At 48.6% G+C, this 19,030-nt stretch overlaps 1 long non-coding RNA gene across 1 annotated transcript in view; it reads left to right on the top strand.

Annotated features, from left to right (window-relative positions):
* Window positions 1-3,164: 3,164 nt before the first annotated feature.
* The window catches only part of LOC119393526 (uncharacterized), a 30,296-nt gene continuing 14,430 nt past the window's right edge, over window positions 3,165-19,030 (top strand). The window contains exons 1-2 of the long non-coding RNA XR_005183922.2: window positions 3,165-3,213; window positions 16,118-16,194. This is a non-coding gene — a long non-coding RNA (uncharacterized LOC119393526). The remainder of the gene's footprint in view (window positions 3,214-16,117; window positions 16,195-19,030) is intronic.

The following is a 19,030-nucleotide window of genomic DNA, read 5'->3' as shown; positions in this document are numbered from 1 at the left end:
CCACGGGAAGTTGGCGCTGAACGGCCACCCGTATTACGAACCTCACGAATTTGTGTTTGCATCAGAGCTTAATTGCATTCGTGCTTCTCGCAGGCTTTCACAGGTACAGGAGGGACGAAAAGAAACGCGAACATTACCGCGCGCTGTTTTCTTCACGCTCTGATCGTGGTGGCAATAACAAGATGCCAGATAGTCTTTGATTGTATAATGAATGACTTTTTATCAATCATCCAGGCTACAACCGGTTAAAAATAAATGCGAAACAGCAAAGAATGTAGATGCCGCATGTTCATGTTTCTTTCCATGCCCAATGTACGTATTCCGCAGGCACGGCCCGGCAGGCCGTGCTGCCGGTTTTATACCTGCATTCGAGTTTGATAGTATTCGCGTTTTATTTCCTATTTCAGGCGATTGCGACCAGTTTAGAAAAAAGCCGGCAGATCCCACGCATTGTGGGAATCGATGTAATGCGAAGCAGCCAGCAAAGAGCTGCATACATCGTCTTGTATGTCATTGAGGAAAATGCGTGTCATGGTTTTCATGTTAACTCCTATTATTTATGTTCCTCACATAGTAACGTCGCGCAATGCTAACTTCGGGGTCGATCAAGCTAGAGAAACGGCCGCCAGCGCCCCATGAGCGTGGCACGCAAGTCATGCTGTACATGACATACGTGTCATGACTTTCATGTTAACTCGTGTTATTTATGTTCCTCACACGGTCACGTCACAAGATACCAATTTTGGTGTATATCAAGCTAGCGAAACGGCCGCCAGCGCCCCATGAGCGTGGCACGCAAGTCATGCTGTACATGACATGCGTGTCGTGATTTTCATGTTAACTCGTGTTATTTATGTTCGCTACACAGTCTCGTCGCGCAATACCAATTTCGGGGTAGATCAAGCTAGCGAAGCCGCCGCCAGCGCCCCATGAGCGTGGCACGTAAGTCATGCTGTGCATGAAATGCGAGTCATGATTGTCATGTTAACTCGTGTTTTTATGTTCGTCACACAGTCACGTCACAAGATACCAATTTTGGTGTATATAAATCTAGCGAAACCGCCGCCAGCGCCCCATGAGCGTGTCACGTAAGTCATGCTGTACATGACATGCGTGTCATGATTTTCATGTTAACTCGTGTTATTTGGTTTGTTACACAGTCACGTCACGCAATAACAATTTCGGGGTAGGTCAAGCTAGCGAAACCGCCGCCAGCGCCCCATGAGCGTGTCACGTAAGTCATGCTGTACATGACATGCGTGTCATGATTTTCATGTTAACTCGTGTTTTTATGTTCGTCACACAGTCACGTCGCGCAGTACCAATTTTGGTGTATATAAATCTAGCGAAACCGCCGCCAGCGCCCCATGAGCGTGGTACGTAAGTCATGCTGTACATGACATGCGTGTCATGATTTTCATGTTAACTCGTGTTTTTATGTTCGTTCACACAGTCACGTCACAAGATACCAATTTTGGTGTATATCAAGCTAGCGAAACTGCCGCCAGCGCTCCATGAGCGTGGCACGGAAGTCATGCTGTAGATGACATGCGTGTCATGATTTTCATGTTAACTCGTGTTATTTATGTTCGTCACACAGTCACGTCGCAAGATACCAATTTTGGTGCATATCAAGCTAGCGAAACGGCCGCCAGCGCACCATGAGCGTAGCATGTAAATCATGCTGTACATGACATGCGTGTCATGATTTTCATGTTATGACTTGTTATGACATGTTATGACGAGGACAGAGAAAAGAAATGCCAGGCACCCGTGCTTCACGTTCCTTTTTTTGTCCTTGTGCAGTGAGTGCTGTTCTTGCCTTCTGATGATCAACAAACTAGCTCACGTGTTACTCACTTCGTCCTTGTCTGTCACACTCTTGTTCTCAGGCAGGGTTAACTGTGCCCCCAACTTGCTGTGTGGCCGCCATGCCACCGCCACAACCTTCAAATTTCTCAAACCGGATGAATTTTTTTAAACACAAGAAAAGCCTACTAGTATCAATAGTACACTGAAGTTCTTGACCAGGACCTCTTGGTATTTTTCTTAGAAGGCTACCATGCGTGGTCTGAACTGGGAGAACAAGTTGAGAACCACGCCGCCTGCAGTGGTACAAAAACCTGACAGACAGAACACTGAGAGACAGAAAGACAATGGATTAGAGATCAGAGTGGCGGCAGATATCCTAGTTATCGTTAAGAGGAAAAATGAACCTGAACAGGTTCAGGGGGCGGAAAAGGGTTACGTAGAGCGACAAAATTAAGAAATTTGCAGGCATAAAATGGAATCGGCTTGCACAGGAGAGGCTGCGTCCGAAATCATTGGGAGAGGTCCTCGTCGTCGTGCAGTGGACGATGTAGACAGTAGAGGGCAATGTCCACTTCGTTTAGTATGGTACAACTGAGAAATTGTTGAGGCACATTTCCACTCTTCTTCTATCGGCATCACTTATGCAACTCTCCCCATGTCAGTGCCATGTCATTTTTTCACTTGTTTTAGTGTGGCGAGGAATAGGAAAAAAAACTATTAGGACTAAAGAAGAGGATCAAAGAGTGCTTTTGCCCCGTTGTCCTTTTCTTCCCATTTTAGCACTGTGGGAAGCTTAAGCAAGCTGGCAATGTATTTTCAATCTTCAGCACTGTTTCGCCCCTGTCACTGATTTAGAAGTACATTCTCATGCTAATGTCATCATGGTGCAGCACAAGTTCTAAATCTTGCTAAAGGCTCTTGGGATCTTTTAGATGTGGCTTAGTTATCAGATATTAATAAAAGCTTAGCAGACAGCAGTCCAAAGGTTGCGGTGACTGGTTTCAGAGCTTGAAGAGTGCTTATTAGGCCTTTTCTCAATGTGAAAGGGGTATCTCGTTTTGCCCAAAGGCATCTCTAAACTTAACCTTGTCTCTTCAAAGGTCTGTAGATTTCAGTGAGGGCGAGGTAGCCTGTATAACTGTGCTCGTGGTGTTCTGGATGGGGCCAACCTTGCTCTTGTAAACTGCTACCACCATTTTCCTGGTGGCCTTGTGTGTGAACTGTTGTGCCTATGATTGCATGGTCAGCTCAAGCTACTCGAAGAGGCTCGTCGTCAAGAGCTAGCTGCCCTGCTGGACCAGCTGGCATTGTTCTTTTACAGACGTACTCGACATCGCGCCAGAGGAGAAAGACCGCATCCGCAGCTCCAGCACCGGCCTCACACCGTCAACTCTGGCTGCAGTAAGTAGCACACTTAGTTTCTTTATGTGTTACCTCACGGGTTCCCGAAGTAGTATTGTGTGAGGGGAGGAAAGTGACAAATGAAACAGAAAAGAAATTATGCAACAGTAGTGGTTAACAATAAGAGTTGCTAATTCGCAATAATGGAATCGGAGGCTGTTTTCAGTAGTAGGTACTATTCCCACCGAAGATGTACGGTGCAGCTTCCGGTGAGTGTCCCGGTCACCATTCCTCATTTCGATGAAGTTTACTCAACGCGTAGGTTTTAGACAAAGAACGATGTCTTAAGTTTCGCAAAAAGTTTGTCTGAAAAAGAAATATACAACTTTTGTCTGCAAAAAAACTTCCCGCCAATTTCGCGATTCGTGAACTTCGTGCACAGCTGGCGCAAAAAAAAACCAAAAAAAACTGGGCACTTTGCAGCTACAATAATTATTCCCATTAATAAAGAAGTGAAATTCAATCTTGTGACTTTTTCTTTTTCTCTCGAAGGAATTCTCAGTGAAAAAATGGGGAGTCTGATTTGTACAGAAGTGGAAGAACATGTATTTTTTTTGGGGGGGGGGCATTAATCGGAAACCTGTTAGCAGCAAACCAATCAGCAAGTTTGGCTAGTTCAGTATTTATTTGGTCTTCTATCTCTGAAAGATTTTTACCAGTTATAAATAGGGCGGTGTTGTCAGCATACATAAGCATCTCTTCAGTTGTTAGCCCTAGTGGGCACTCACTTCTGTATAGTAGGTAAAGAACCTAATAAGACCTTGCGGCACACCTGTTTGTATGGACTAGAGAGGTCAAGTAATATTATTAATTACCATCTGTTGTTGATCGTGAAAGTAACTTTTAAACAACTTAATTTTAAACCCACTTGGAATTCGGTTCATGGTTTTTAAAACTCCCCAAAAGGGCTCCCTTGTATACCGCAAGTGCCCATTGACCATCATTTCATTCCTGCAGGTGACTGTGTAAGTTTTCTTGTCATAAAATTAGACCCTTATTTGAAGTTTACAATTCGTATTGCTTACGTTAAACAGAAAACTGCCTTCGGTGTAAGAGCCCTCATTAAATCTCGTGCATTTTTTTCACTCGATGCCTTATTGTCTTTGTACTTTGCCTTCATATATCGTCGCGTCACCTATTGCATTACTTCATGAGGAAATACGTATAACGCACACCTTTTGTCCACACAGCACATTCAGAATCAGGCCATTCGCGTTATTACCAAAAGTTCTTTTTATTCTAATGCTTCTCCACTCCTTCAGGCTAATTATATTGTTCCTGTGTCTGGCTTCCGGTGTCTGGTTCACCATTGACGGCAATGATGAACTCCAACGCGGAAGCTGCCGTATGATCAAATGGGAAGATAGCCGTGAATGTGGAATTTCAAAATATTTTCTTCCCTAAAACAAATCGTAATAAAACTTGCCATGTAAGAACTATTCATTTGCTTTCGATTGAGGTATAAAGCTGACTTTAATTGGAGCACCAGGCGGTGTAAATTGCATTTCAATGTGGATCAAAATGACGATTTTCTCTTTCTCGTAAGATTTCGAAACATCAGTGGTCTTAAAATATTTTTAGCACAAAGTATACCCTCTGTAGAATAAGAATTCATTACTCAGATATTCATACATAGCGCAGTATTATGAGGGAAAAAGTACAAACAGAACATTTTGTCGGAATTTCTTGAGGCGTAAATGGCAGAAAAATTGCAGTTTTATTGAGCTTCGAACACCTCGCACAAACGCTTTTGCCACGGTGTTAGAAGTATTATAGGTGGACCGACGACGCCTCCGGAAGCGGCGAACTTCTGTCCGCGGTTTGTGGCGTCTTGTTCACAGGGCCCTAGATGGCGCTACACTACTGGTGGCTCAAGAGCGGTATCAGGCGTGGTCACTTCGGAGCCGCGACCGCCCCTCGAAATGAATAAAAAACTGTGCCTTCGCGCTATAACGAGCGCATAAATAAATAAATAAATAATAGCTTCGAATAAATCGAAATTTGGACGATACAGCCGCTACCTGTTGAATATGTTGAATTTGCCACCGCCAACCTTCGCGGTGGCAAATTCAACATATGCTTTCCTCATTCGGACAATTAAAGATGTGACAGTGATGTCACGCTGAAATATGACAAAAATTAGTTCTATTTGTAGAAGTATATAGTTTAGATAGTTAGAAAAAATACCGCATTAGCCGTAGTATTACAACAGAAAATGCAAACCGTCTTTGCTGTCGCGAACATTCGAAGTAATTTGCGGTCGTTGATCGCGGATAAAAAAATGTGTCACGAATACGACTTTTTAGCTGGCCGTGCATAAAATACTGAATTTTAGCGAATGCCAGCAGCTAAGTTTGAGGCACCGACGAAGGATATGAAAAAGCATCCTGGTTTGGCACTGCGAGAAGGGGAGACATTATGAATGGTGGATATGTTTCCGATTATTCCCTGTTGCCAACTGAGGAATATATTTCACTGTTTATGTCTCGCATAGTCACCCGAAGACAGCGTTACTACTTCGTCTTTCAAGGAACACGTCGATCGCGCTGTGCGGAGTCTTTACGGGCGTAGCCAGTCAACCGCAATGGTACACCGGTTACGGTATTCGGCTGCTGACCGAAGTTCCCTAGTTCGATCCCAGCCGCGGCGGTCGCATTTTGATGGAGGCGGCATGTTAGAGACCCGTGTACTCTACGATGTAAGTGCATGTTAAATAACACCACATTGCCGAAGTTTGTGGAGCTCTGCTACGGCGTGCCTCATAATCATAACGTGGTCTCAGCACGTAAAACCCCAGATATTCTCATTGTTAACAAGCGTAGCTTTCGCACGGAGAGAGAAAGACTGCACACGAACGTAAGTGTTAAAAAAAACGGGCCAACTCACGGCGTGGATGAACTCAAGACGATGAACTCAATACTTCGTCGGCACGGCGTCATAAACCAGAGCCGCCTTTCGTGATGTGCTCACAAGAACGTGCCCTTTGTACACTGCTTCCCACGTCTTCGTTATGTACCTCGGCTCGAAGTGCTTCTCGCACATGTATTCAGTCGACTGCAGCACGCGGTCCTTGCGCGGAATCGCATGGCGCCAAACATTCAGGCGTTCCGCATCTCGGGGTGAGGAAAAATCGACTTTTCAGTGCAGGTTTTGTACACAGAGTTGCACCGCGGCACAAAACACTTTTTGCCCATTTCACGGCTTTCTCACTCGAATAGCATGACCTGCCATCGCACAAAAAGAATTAAACGAGGAAGCAATGTGGTGACAACTGCTTCGTCACCGTGGCTTTGTCCGAAGAGAGGCCGGCGCGCGCCGCTGTGAGCCTCTTGACTTCTCCTGCCATCTCGCGGCGTGACGGCGCGGAGGAACCGAAGTTCGACGCAGCGAGCGCATGGCGCCGGTGCTGCGTCGTTCCACCTTGACTTCTAACACCGTGGCCTGGACAATCAGGGCGATAATGGCACTACTACTGAAGTATTATACATCCAGCCAGTAATGACAGAGGAAGTAAGGAACGCATTGTAGGGAATGCAAATAGTGAAAAAAGCTGGTGAGAATGATGCAACAGCTGATCTCTTGAAAACGGTGGACAAATTGTTTTAGGAAAACTGGCCACCCTGTACAGGAAATGTCTCAATTGAAAGCCAAAAATGCTGCATAGGCACCTCCTCGCTGGTTGCTTTGCAAGAAACAGAACCCACAATGAGTGGGATATTTCGGAATTTTTCCCCTTTCATTTGTTTCTTGCGCTGCCTGTTGTCGTGCTTGGTTATTATTCGTCGCCGCCTAAAGCACAAGTGCACGTCTCATCCGTCTTCTCTTGACATCGCTTGTTCATTGTGCACAGTCCACTAATCAGATACCCGTACAATCCCCCGATGTATTCAGTGCAGACCCCTGCATTCGATACATCGTTCTCACAATAATTATTAGCTTCTAATATCATTATTGTGCTTTTCACATCCTCGGCCGCTGTTCGTGCCAGTATTGAATAACTCGTTATCATCATCTTCAAATAGACACGCGCTGGCTTGACTGTGTGCGTTCGAGCAGCTTCAGTCAGCGCCTGCGCGCATTCTGCATTAGATTGTACAGAGTGACGAGATGTGGAGCGCTGCTCATAGCAACCAAACGCTTTTCAGCTATCCATTTTGAGAGAGAAAAGGTGTGTTCCTCTTGCTACCTTCGTCTAGTGCGATAAATGAGGTGACAGCATTCCTTTAGAGCGTGTGCAGGCATTCATATATATATAGTGCACGCCTAAGCGAATATAGGTTCCGCACACGCATCCGACGCACAATAGTGCGGAGCTAGACCAGGATTTCGAATCGCATACTTAGAAGTGGTCGCATTAAACAGCTGTCGCATTGGCCAGGAATGGAATTACAAAGGAGAACAGCACAGAAATAATTTATAACAATACCGGCACTATATCCCATACGTCAGTTTCGCTAGTACGATATTTTTTAACAAAGAACTGAAAACAGCAGACATAGTTTACAACACTCGCACGACAAGTAATATAAGTTTCAGTGATGCAATATTCAACACGACAAATGGTGTTCAAGGGCTTCATGAAAATTGTCTGCTTCGCAAACGAACAATGGGGGGGGGGGGTCTTATGAGCTTTCATGAGTTTAGTTGGTGAATCTAATCTTTTGTATTATATATATTGTACGGATCTCAGAAAACGGATGTATACTCCAATTTAGGTCTAATAATAGCATTATACACTAGACGTTTAACATGCGCAGTTGCCTTTGCAAGCTTCCCCTTTTTAAAAAAAGCGCAGCTTCCGAAAAGCTTAAGTGCAAATGGGCGAAATGTGTGCCCGCCACGTCATATCACCAGAAAGAGTGATCCCTAAACATAGGCGTGCGCAGGGTTCCCCACCAGGCGGGGGGCAAAGGTTCATCAGAGCGCCCCCCCCCCCTACTAAATCAATGTATAGGGCAGATTTTGCGCCCCCTCCTCTTGGGTTATTAGCGCCCCCCTCTGCGCACGCCTATGTCCCTAAATACTTATACTCTGTTACTGACTGTATGGGGAGCCATTGATATTGTAGGTAAACACACTAGGATTAGTTTTCCGTGTTATATTTATGAGCACTCTTTTGATCAGCGTTTAATTCCATGTCCCATGCTACGCACCAGCATTGAATGTTGCGTAGAGTTTGCTGTAATAGATATGGTCTTCAGAGCAGGTTATGTTTTTAAACACAACACAATCATCCGCAAGAAAATTAAAAGACACTGAATCAGGGATTGCTTGTACTAAATCATTTACATATATAAGGAATAACAGTGGCCCCAACACATTTCCTTGTCGCACACGAGAACTAACATTGAACATTCGAGATGCACTCGTTTTAATTTCAACGAACTGCTCCCTCACTCGAGAAATATTCTTCGACCCTGTCCCAGGGTAGGATACCCTTCTCCCCGTTCACTAATCTGGACTACCGGCCATCAGGGCCTGGCAGACAGAGGCAGCGCACGCTGCCGCCCGCGCACTCATTCCACGGGCCCCTGCCTCGCCCACCGATGACCCATCTGATTCAAACCCTCTTCTCCTTACTTTTAAATATGTAACATCTGTAGCGAAGCGTTCCTACTCAGTAATGGGTCGTCCTCTCGAGCGCCTTCCAGTGGGTCGTTCTCTTCTCTGAGATCACGCCCCTCGTGCAGAGAGTCGGCCCCGCTTTGACTGTCGCTGCCGTACGCCGTCGCTGAGTGCCCGTTAATAAACGTCTTGACAATTTGGTGGAGAGTGCTGTGCCCTTTAAACAACTACGGTCCGCATTCGATGCCCTTGAAGCGTCGATCCCGTACCGTGCCTGCTACCATGACTCAAGACGCCGCCCAGCAAACGCCTCCTCTTGCACCGACGCCATGTCCGGGTGTCCCCCGCATCCGCGACCCTCCTATCTTCACCGGCGCGGATGGCACCGACGTCGAGGACTGGCTCGCGATCTACGAGCGTGTAGCGTCCCCAATAAATGGGACGAGCCAGGTAAACTGAGCAACCTCGTTTTCTACCTCGCGGGTGTGGCAAGTCTATGGTACAACCACGCATCCGATTTCGCTACGTGGTCCGCTTTCAAGACCGCCATCATCGACGTGTTCGGCCGCCCTGCCGTTCGCAAGCTGCAAGCCGAACAGCGTTTACGTGAACGAGCCCTACAGTCCCGCGGGTCTTTCACGAGCTACATTGAAGACGTGCTCGACTTGTGCAAGAAAGCCAACACAACCATGTCTGAAGCCGACAAGATCCGGAACGTCATGAACGTCATGACGACAATGCCTTCACCATGTTACTCGCCAAAAACCCTCGCACTGTGGCAGAGGTCATCACGCTGTGCCAAAGCTACGAGGAGCTGCGCCGGCAGCGGCTGATGACGCGTCGACCTCCATCACGCGACGCCGATCTCGCTGGCTTGTCGGCCGTGTCGGACCACTCCGTCTTACTCGCCGAAATCAAGTCATTCGTGCGGGAGGAAATTGCCCGCCAGTTCTCCTTACTGGCCTTCTCTCACCAGCAGGATGTTGTACAGTCGTCGACCACACTGCTGCCTCCCCTACGCCGGGCTATTGAGCAGCAAATCGCGGAGGTTATGCCGGAATACCACCAGCCCCCTCCGGCGTCTGCGCCGCTCAGTTACGCACAAGTTGCAGCCAGGACGCCCCCAGCGCTCCCTGTGGTGCCCCCGCTAACATACGCTGGAGCCGTCACCAGGCTTCAGGCCTTCGAAGCAAGTGTGCCGGCAGCATACGCCGGCATCATCCATACGCCCTGACTCCAGCCCACCATGCAGTCGTTATATCAGCAGCCGCCCCGTCCCTCGCGTCCTGCCACGTGGATGGGACCTAGCCCGGCAAACCGATGGCGCACTTCCGTCAACCGCCGATCTGCTTTGCGTGCGGTTGCGCCGGTCACGTCGCCCGCTATTGCAACCGCGTGCAGCCGCTTCGAGTCGGTTGAGCCGTCACCAACCAGTCAAGCCGCCCGTATTATGACCCGCTGCCGCCTATGTCACCGACGTCACGCCCAGGTCCATATACCCGTCGTTCGCCGTCCCCACGACGCCGCTCACTGTCACCGATGCGGCCTCTTGTGGTCGCACGAGACCAGGAAAACTAGTCGTCGCAGTCCAAGAGGCAAGGGCTGCAACGCTATCGAACAGCCAAAGCCCTCAGCAAAGCCCATCAAACGTAGTAGACGTGTTTGTAGATGGTGTGCGCACATCGGCCCTTGTAGACACTGGAGCTGCCGTTTCCGTTATGGACGCTAAATTTAGCCGACTACTACGAAAAGTGACGACGCCACTTTCCGGGCTCTCCCTCCGTACAGCCAGCGCTCCAGTATTCACCCGACAGCGGTGTGCACAGCCCGTGTCATGATTCAGAACGCTCTGTACGCCGTCGAATTCATAATTTCCTCATGCTCTCACGACGTCATCCTGGGATGGGATTTCCTCGCCCGTAACGCCACCGTAATTCGTTGCGCACCAGCCGAAATAGAACTCTCACCATTCTCAGATTTGACGCCGGCGGACAGTCCACCGGCTGCGACCAAGGTACTCGTCAAAGACGACACCACACTTCCTGCAAACTCGTCAACGGCTGTGTCAGCCTGCTGTACCGGTCTCGCTGACGCCCTTGCACTCCTCTATCCATCTGACCGCGTCTTCACTAGAAAAGGCTTGTTGGTGCCATTTGCGACCGTGCAAGTCATTCAGGGCGACACCGATATTTTTGTTGTGCATCTTCGAGGGCTTCAGCCCTCGAAGATGCACAAGTTATGACGCACCGGGTGACACGCACTGCGCCAGCTCCCATTCGCTCAGTGCTGTTTCCACATCTGATTTGTCACCCGCTGATTTATTTGGTGCCTCGATTGCTGAACACCTTACGCCGGTCGAGCGTTCCCAGCTTCTATGCCTGTTCGAAGAATTTCGTTCTTCGTTCGATGTAGCGCAAACTTCTCTCGGCCGCACGTCTGCTGTCACGCATCGCATCGACACTGGCGCCCAACCACCACTGCGGCAACGTCCATATCGCGTGTCGCCAACAGAGCGTCGTGTAATTACCGAGCAAGTCGAAGACATGCTTCGCCGCGATGTTATTCGACCCTCAAACAGCCCGTGGGCGTCTCCTGTCGTTCTCGTTGCGAAGAAGGACGACTCTGTGCGGTTCTGTGTGGACTACCGACGACTCAATAAGATCACCCGTAAGGACATTATCCCCTACCTCGAATAGACGATGCCATTGACAGCCTGCAAGGAGCAGAGTTCTTTTCATCGCTCGATTTGCGCTCAGGGTACTGCCAAGTCCCCATGGCTGATGACGCTCGACTGAAGACAGTGTTTGTCACACCCGACGGCTTGTACGAATTCAACGTCATGCCGTTTGGGCTGTGCAATGCGCCCGCGACCTTTGAGCGCATGATGGATACCGTTCTGCGCAACTTGAAATGGCACACGTGCCTATGCTACCTCGACGACGTCGTCGTTTTCGCCGCGGACTTCTCAACACACCTTCAACGCCTGCGGCAGGTTTTGACGCGCTTGAGCGACGCCGGGCTACAACTGAATCTCAAGAAGTCCCGATTTGCAGCACGGCAGCTGACGATACTAGGATACGTGGTCTCCAAGGACGGCATCCTTCCAGATCCAGCCAAGCTTCGGGCCGTGACAGAGTTCCCCAAACCTACGTCCGTCAAAGAACTGCGCAGTTTCGTAAGACTCTGCTCCTACTTTCGGCGCTTCATCCGAAACTTCGCAATTATTATATCACCGCTGACGAATCTCCTTGGAAGTAACGGGCCCCTCAATTCGTGGTCGTCAGAGTGCGACGACGCTTTCGCAAAGCTCCGTCGTTTGTTGACGTCTCCTCCCATTTTACGCCACTACGACCCTACGGCCCCTACAGAGGTACACACGGACGCCAGCGGTGTTGGCCTCGGTGCTGTCCTTGCGCAGCGCAAACCTCGGTTCCCGGAATATGTCGTCGCATATGCAAGTCGCACGCTTACTAAAGCAGAGACCAACTACACCGTCACGGAGAAAGAATGCCTGGCAATCATTTGGGCCCTTACAAAGTTCCGACCTCATTTGTATTATCGCCCATTTGATGTCGTCACCGACCATCATGCACTGTGCTGGTTGTAGTCATTGAAGGATCCCTCAGGCCGTCTTGCCCGTTGGGCACTTCGCCTGCAAGACTACGACATCCGCGTGCTGTACCGCAACGGACGTCAGCATGCTGACGCCGACGCCCTGTCGCGCTCTCCCTTGCCTGACGACAATGCCCACAACTCAGCATCTCACTTTGTCGTTTCTTCCATCGATATTCACACAATCGCTACCGAGCAGCGCAAGGATCAATGGATTGCCTCACTAATAGACTTCCTGACTTATCCATCGCCCACACCATCGACTCGCGTGTTGCGTCGTCAAGCCCACCATTTCGCCGTTCGCGACGACCCGCTCCACCGACGCAATTACAACGGTGACGGCCGCCAGTGGCTACTAGTAATACCCCGCAGTCTGCGTTATAACATATTCGAGTCGTTCCACTCTGATCCGCAGTGTGCACAGTCTGGGGTATCGAAAACCTACCACCGCATTCGCCAACGTTTCTTTTGGCGAGGAATGTACCGCTATGTGGAGAAGTTCGTTCGCTCCTGCATCGATTATCAGCGCCGCAAAACTTCAACGCACCTGTCGCCAGTAGGCCTGCAACGTCTACCTTGCCCTGACCGACCGTTTCGGCGCGTTGGGATCGATTTATATGGGCCACCTCCCCTGACGTCCGCTGGTAACCGCTGGGCCATCGTCGCTGTAGACCATCTCACGCGATATACGCTGAAACTGCTGCCCTCCCTGCGGCTACAGCGAGCGATGTGGCCTCCTTCCTGCTCCACCGATTCATGCTGCGTCACTGTCCACCCCAGGAGCTGCTCAGTGATCGAGGCCGTATCTTCTTGTCGGAAGTGGTCGAAGCCATTCTCAAAGAGTCCACCGTTGTTCACCGCAAAACTACTGCTTACCACCCGCAGACGAATGGCCTCACCGAGCGCTTCAACCGCACGCTAGGCGACATGCTCTCGATGTACGTCGCCGCCGACCACACGAATTGGGATGTGATTCTGCTCTTCGTCACGTACGCCTACAATACCGCTCCTCAGAGCACTACTGGTTTCTCACCGTTTTTCTTATTGTATGGCAGGCACCCGTCGCACACCATTGACACAATCCTTCCCTACAAGCCGGATCGATCTGAATGTGCGCCTATTTCTGCCACAGCCAGACTTGCTGAGGAGTGTCGCGAGCTCTCCAAAACCTTTACTACGCGTAGCCAAGAGCGGCAGAAAAGCATTCGCGGTGACACCACCAGTTCTGCGTCCACGTTCCTTCCTGGAGCGCTCGTATGGCTCTCGGTTCCTACCACTGCACCTGGCCTCTCTTCCAAACTACTGCCCAAATACGAAGGCCCCTACCGTGTCGTCGAACGCACATCCCCGGTGAACTACCTGATCGAACCCATCGACCCATCTTCGGACGTGCGCCGTCGAGAGGGCGACATTGTCAACGTGGCGCGCCTGAAGCCCTACCATGACCCGCTCATAGTGACAAGTTGCTAGGTCGCCAGGCGGCTCCCTTTTCGTAGCCGGGGTAATTGTAGCGAAGCGTTCCTCCTCAGTAATGGGTCGTCCTCTCGAGCGCCTTTCAGTGGGTCGTTCTCTTCCATGAGAGCACGCCCCTCGTGTAGAGAGTCGGCCCCGCTTTGAATGTCGCTGCCGTGCGCCGTCGCTGAATGCCCGTTAATAAACGTCTTGACACAACCCATTATTGGGACTCCCACCACCGCTTTCCTGCGCCCTGCAAGAGTTCAAGAAGGCGGACGAGAGAATTCTCCGGCTATTCACTAATACGCTACTGTGCCCGGCAGTGCTCAAACATGATTTCTGCCAGTATTGTGAGATGGCTGACACCTGCCACATGGGACGGGCGTGCCAGCTCAATCCATATTTAACCCCCCCCCCCCCAACCCCAACCTAACCCGAGAGGACTGAAAGGCGGCCCTGCCCGGCTGCTCCTCTCCCTCTCTTAGCAATGCCTTGCTCTGCTCTGCTATGCTTTCCCACTCTCTTCGCTTTGCCCTCACCCGCTTCGCCAATTTCGCGGACGCTCGGCACGGCTGGAACTCGAACTTCAACAGCTTGATTGAACCACTATGGTAGACTAAACACTTTTAAGGTGTAGATGCTCTCCGAGAACGGTGCCACTTCGCTGATTGTGTCGAAGAATTGTCTTTCGACAACAGCGTCCCGCACCAATTTTCCTTGCAGGTAATTCTAAGACACTGTGCGGGTGGGACAGCCAGTGTTGCTTGGTGCCAGAATTTGCGACACACGAAGAATGAATTTTCAAATGTATATGGCGAAATCCTCTATGTCATAAAATAACATCAACTTTTATTGCATCATAAAATGGTCCGGTTTGGTAACTGATCAAGCGTTGTGAATATTTTTTATTGGAGCTGATGAAAGGGGTTATTCAAACTCGAAGTATGATACGCAGACCTTTCAGGATGCAGTGGCATATATATTGTAAATAACCGTATGCTATTATATAAAGATTAGTTATGTATTTCCACGAACCGCTCGCTTTACAATAGCAACAATCCTGGCGCACCTTCTAGATTAGCTGGCATCAGTCAATTATGCCCAGTCACCGTCGCTTCACTATGCTTAGCAACTACAAGAGCGGCATCGTACGAGTACGAGGTCATCTCTAACTTCTTAAGATAAGGTAAACTAAAGAAGGGTAATGGTTCGAGGGGCCCGCTTTGTTAGGCACAACCTTATGAAGCCATAGAAAGCATAAGTGGCCATCATTCGTAGTTTTTAATTGAAATGTTGAAAGCCTGATGAGGAACATATACATGCTTGCTTATGCGGCTTGGACGCAGTAGTGTAGCATCAGATTGAAAAGGCCCAGATAGATTTCCTATTCTATTAGTCCTGACAGTGAAATGCAAATGCAAACATGCAAACAAGTCAGCAATAATAAGCCGTGCTGAAAAGACATGTCCATAAATCGGAAAATCTATTGGGTGGACGTATGCATGACTTTAAAGAAAACTAGCAAAACAGATTTCGTGGGATCCACCATTTACGTGTCCCTGTGCTGCCCCCTGCCGTTTTGGTAGGCTCTTGTTAAGGGCCGGTAGAAGTGGTATCGCCAGAAAGAAAGCCTCCCAGATCAAGAGGCGTTTCGCGACTTTACTGCTAGGGTAAGGGCGCGTGCGCTGTGGCATCGTGAAAAAGGCGGAATGGTGTGCCAGTTGTCTTTGTCTAGACGGTCGTCAGTTGTTGGTAGCCAAGTACCCGCTAGTAAGGAAAAGCTCCAGAATTTTAGGACTGTTTGCCCAGAGGTACATATTACTATAAAAGAATTAAATGTTGGGCTAGTTGGCTGAGACATATTAGACATAAGTGGCTGAGATATAATAGCACAAGGAATGAAATGACAAACACAACGAAAGCGCTTGTCTTCGTCTTCTTTCTTGTGTCCGTCGTTTTATTCCGTGCGCTAGTATGTCTCAGCCATCCACATAATACTGTTACAATTTTTTTTAAATTCGCAATGTGCTTGTGAACGAAAATATCTTCTGGTGAATATTGGAACTACACTTTTTAATGAAGTCACAGAACACAGGCTCTTTGCTGGTAAAAACATATCAACGGCATTGTAGCCCTAAGCAGGCATTCTACCACTACACGTTTTGCTCTGTCGTTTGGCTGCACTCTGGGGGGTATATATTTCAGTGTTGACCAAGCAGTGCCTTGGTGTTCACAAGCTTGACAACTGCTCTTTTCTGTAAAAAAAACGCAGACTTGCTGTACGTGTGGCACGAGGTGACCGGCCTGCTGGCAGACTACCATCCTGAACACCCTGTGCCAGCAGGCCAGGTAGGTTTTTATTTACAACACTCTATTGCAAACGTCTTCACACTTTACACGTTTTCCCAACCTCCACTTTCCAAGCTTTCTGAAGTGACCAAGGGCGTAGCCAAGGGGGGAGTTGGGGGGGGCGTTCAAACCCCCCCCCCCAAATTTTTCAATTTTGCTTGCGTATATATACACGCACACATACAAACGCATGCACGAATATATGTACATAAAGTATGGTTGAACCACCCCCCCCCTCCCCCGAAAAAATATCTGGCTACGCCCCTGGTAGTGACTAAGGGTTTATATTCCACTTGTCATTCTTAGTGACGCACGTGGCCGAAGCTGTCAGAGTTCTGCCGCACATCGTTCGCCGTATTGGTTGCGAGCAGCTCTGGCTAACACTCCGAGGGTTACACTGACATACCTACCCGATAAAGTGAATGGGAAAGCGACCGCCTCTATAGTTCAATTGGTAGAGCATGGCACGCGTCATCCGAAGCCTGTAGGTTCGATCCCTAGCTGCGGCAAGTTGATTTCTCACTCACTTTCATTCATTTCCTTTTACTTCATAATTACTATACGACTGTTAAAACACACAATTATAGTTCCCTATACCCTCCTTAGCTTCATTCTGTTGGTTCCATTAGAAACGAGCCCTCGATCAATCCCCCGCTTTAGAATCGATCTAGTGCGATACTACTGTCTGTGTTCAAAATCTCCCACCTTGGTAACTAATCACGTCAGTCACGGCGCTGCTAAGCTCGAGGACGTGGGTTCGGTTCCCAGCCTTATTTGGCCACGTCTGGATGATGGTGAAATGCAAGGACACCCGCGTAATTGCATTTACAATTACTCGGGTGTTGCGTGAGTTCCGCAAACAAGTCCCCAAATTGTCGATACCGTACATGTACGGTGCCGCGTCTGCATGTTTGGAAATTGCGCCAGTTTTCAAACTTTTTTTTGTGCCCAGCAAGTGCTGCCACCCTGGGCCGATACCCGAAGTGCCATTAACCTTTAGTTTCCTTCCAAAATTTTTTTAGGCTATCGCTCACACATCGCGCGGCGGTAAGTGTGGTTTCGTCTCGCAGGCTCATTGCGTTTGTTGCGCTCACTAAGACTGATGTCTATCCGGTCTTTAATTTCTAAGGGCAACTGCGTGATACTAGTGAATCATTCTGCACTCAAACGCGAAGTACAGAATACAGGATCTGGCTGCAGATCCCATAGTCGGCTGTAACCCAGGAAGCTTGCCTGAACATTCACGGAATGAATGATAACCTTACCAGTATAACTGCACAGCGTGCAACAGAATTGGGAGGCACGGTCGTCGGACAAGACACTGTTGAGCTCTCCCAGGAGACTATAGACGTCATTATGAAAAAGCAAACATGAAAGCATCTAGCCTGACAGAATAGAACTGGTAGAGCTTTCAAAGCTAATCAACAGGCGTAAAGTGTCCGACATAAAAAGGCATAATACAGATAGAATTGAACATGCTCTGAAGAGCGGACGAAGCCGAAAAGCGGTGAAGAGAATCTTTGGGCACGGGCAGAAAACCAGATATATATACTGAGATAGAATGAAGGCAATGTCACGACCAATAGGAATAAGATAGTTCAGGTAGCTGAGGAGACATCTGTACAGTAGCCTGGACAACCGGGACGATAACGACAGTGGTACTCAAGTATTATACATCCAGCCAGTAATCGCAGACGATATAAGGAAAGCATTGGAGGGAATGCAAATAGTCAAAAAAAGCTGGTGAGGATGATGTAACAGTTGATCTCTTGAAAACGGTGGACAAATTGTTGTAGGAAAACTGGCCACCCTGTACAGGAAATGTCTCAACTGAAAGCCAAAAATGCTGCATAGGCAGATCCTCACTGGTTGATTTACAAGAAACCGATTCCCACAATGAGTGGGATATTCCGGAATTTTTCCCCTTTCATTTATTTCTTGCGCTGCTTGTTGTCGTTCTTGGTTATTCTTCGTCGCCGCCTAAAGCGCAAACGCGCGTCTCATCCGTCTTCTCTTGACACCGCTTTTTCATTGTGCACGGTCCACTCATCAGATCCCCGTACAATCCCCCGATGTATTCAGTGCAGACCCCTGCAGTAGATACATCGTTCTTATAATAATTATTAGCTTGTAATATCAGTATTGTTCTTTTCACGACCACTGTTCGTGCCAGTATATAATAACTCGCTATCATCATCATCAACTAGATACGCGCTGGCTTGACTGTGTGCGTTCGAGCGGCTCCAGTCAGCGCCTGCGCGCATTCTGCACTAGATTGTACAGAGTGAACGCTTTTCAGATATCCATTTTGGACATTAAACTGCCTCTTGAGAGAGAAAAGGTGTGTTCCTCTTCTTGCCTTCGTCTAGTGCGATAAATGAGGTGACAGCATTCACTTAGAGATTGTGCAGGCATTCATATATATAGTGCACGCCTAAGTGAATGTAGGTTCCGCACACTCAAAGCGTGTGTACGCGGTTTCGAGGCCGACGCACAATAGTGCGGAGCCAGACCAGCATTTCGAATTGCTTTCGTAGAAATGGTCGCATTAAACAGATGTCACATTGGCACGTTAGAGCTTACGCGTGAGAAAGCGCGAAATTCAAGTCATCAATATTCGCGGCACGATAGGTGGTCAGTGCTCTCATCGAGTCGGGTGTGTTAGCTTCTCATTTCTTTTTCACTTTCATAAAAGCGTAGCGTAAGAATATTGCGCACTAAACCTTAATGGTGGTTTTTTGGTGAGGCCTATTGTTTTGGCTTGGAAAATCTAAAATTGTAAACACAAATGCTTACCCACAAAGGAATACCGCCAGATGCAACGGAACAGCGTTTT

Source organism: Rhipicephalus sanguineus, chromosome 1, assembly GCF_013339695.2.
Source record: "Rhipicephalus sanguineus isolate Rsan-2018 chromosome 1, BIME_Rsan_1.4, whole genome shotgun sequence".
In the NCBI taxonomy this organism is placed as follows: Eukaryota; Metazoa; Arthropoda; class Arachnida; order Ixodida; family Ixodidae; genus Rhipicephalus; species Rhipicephalus sanguineus.
This window is presented reverse-complemented; position numbering and strand designations above follow the sequence as displayed.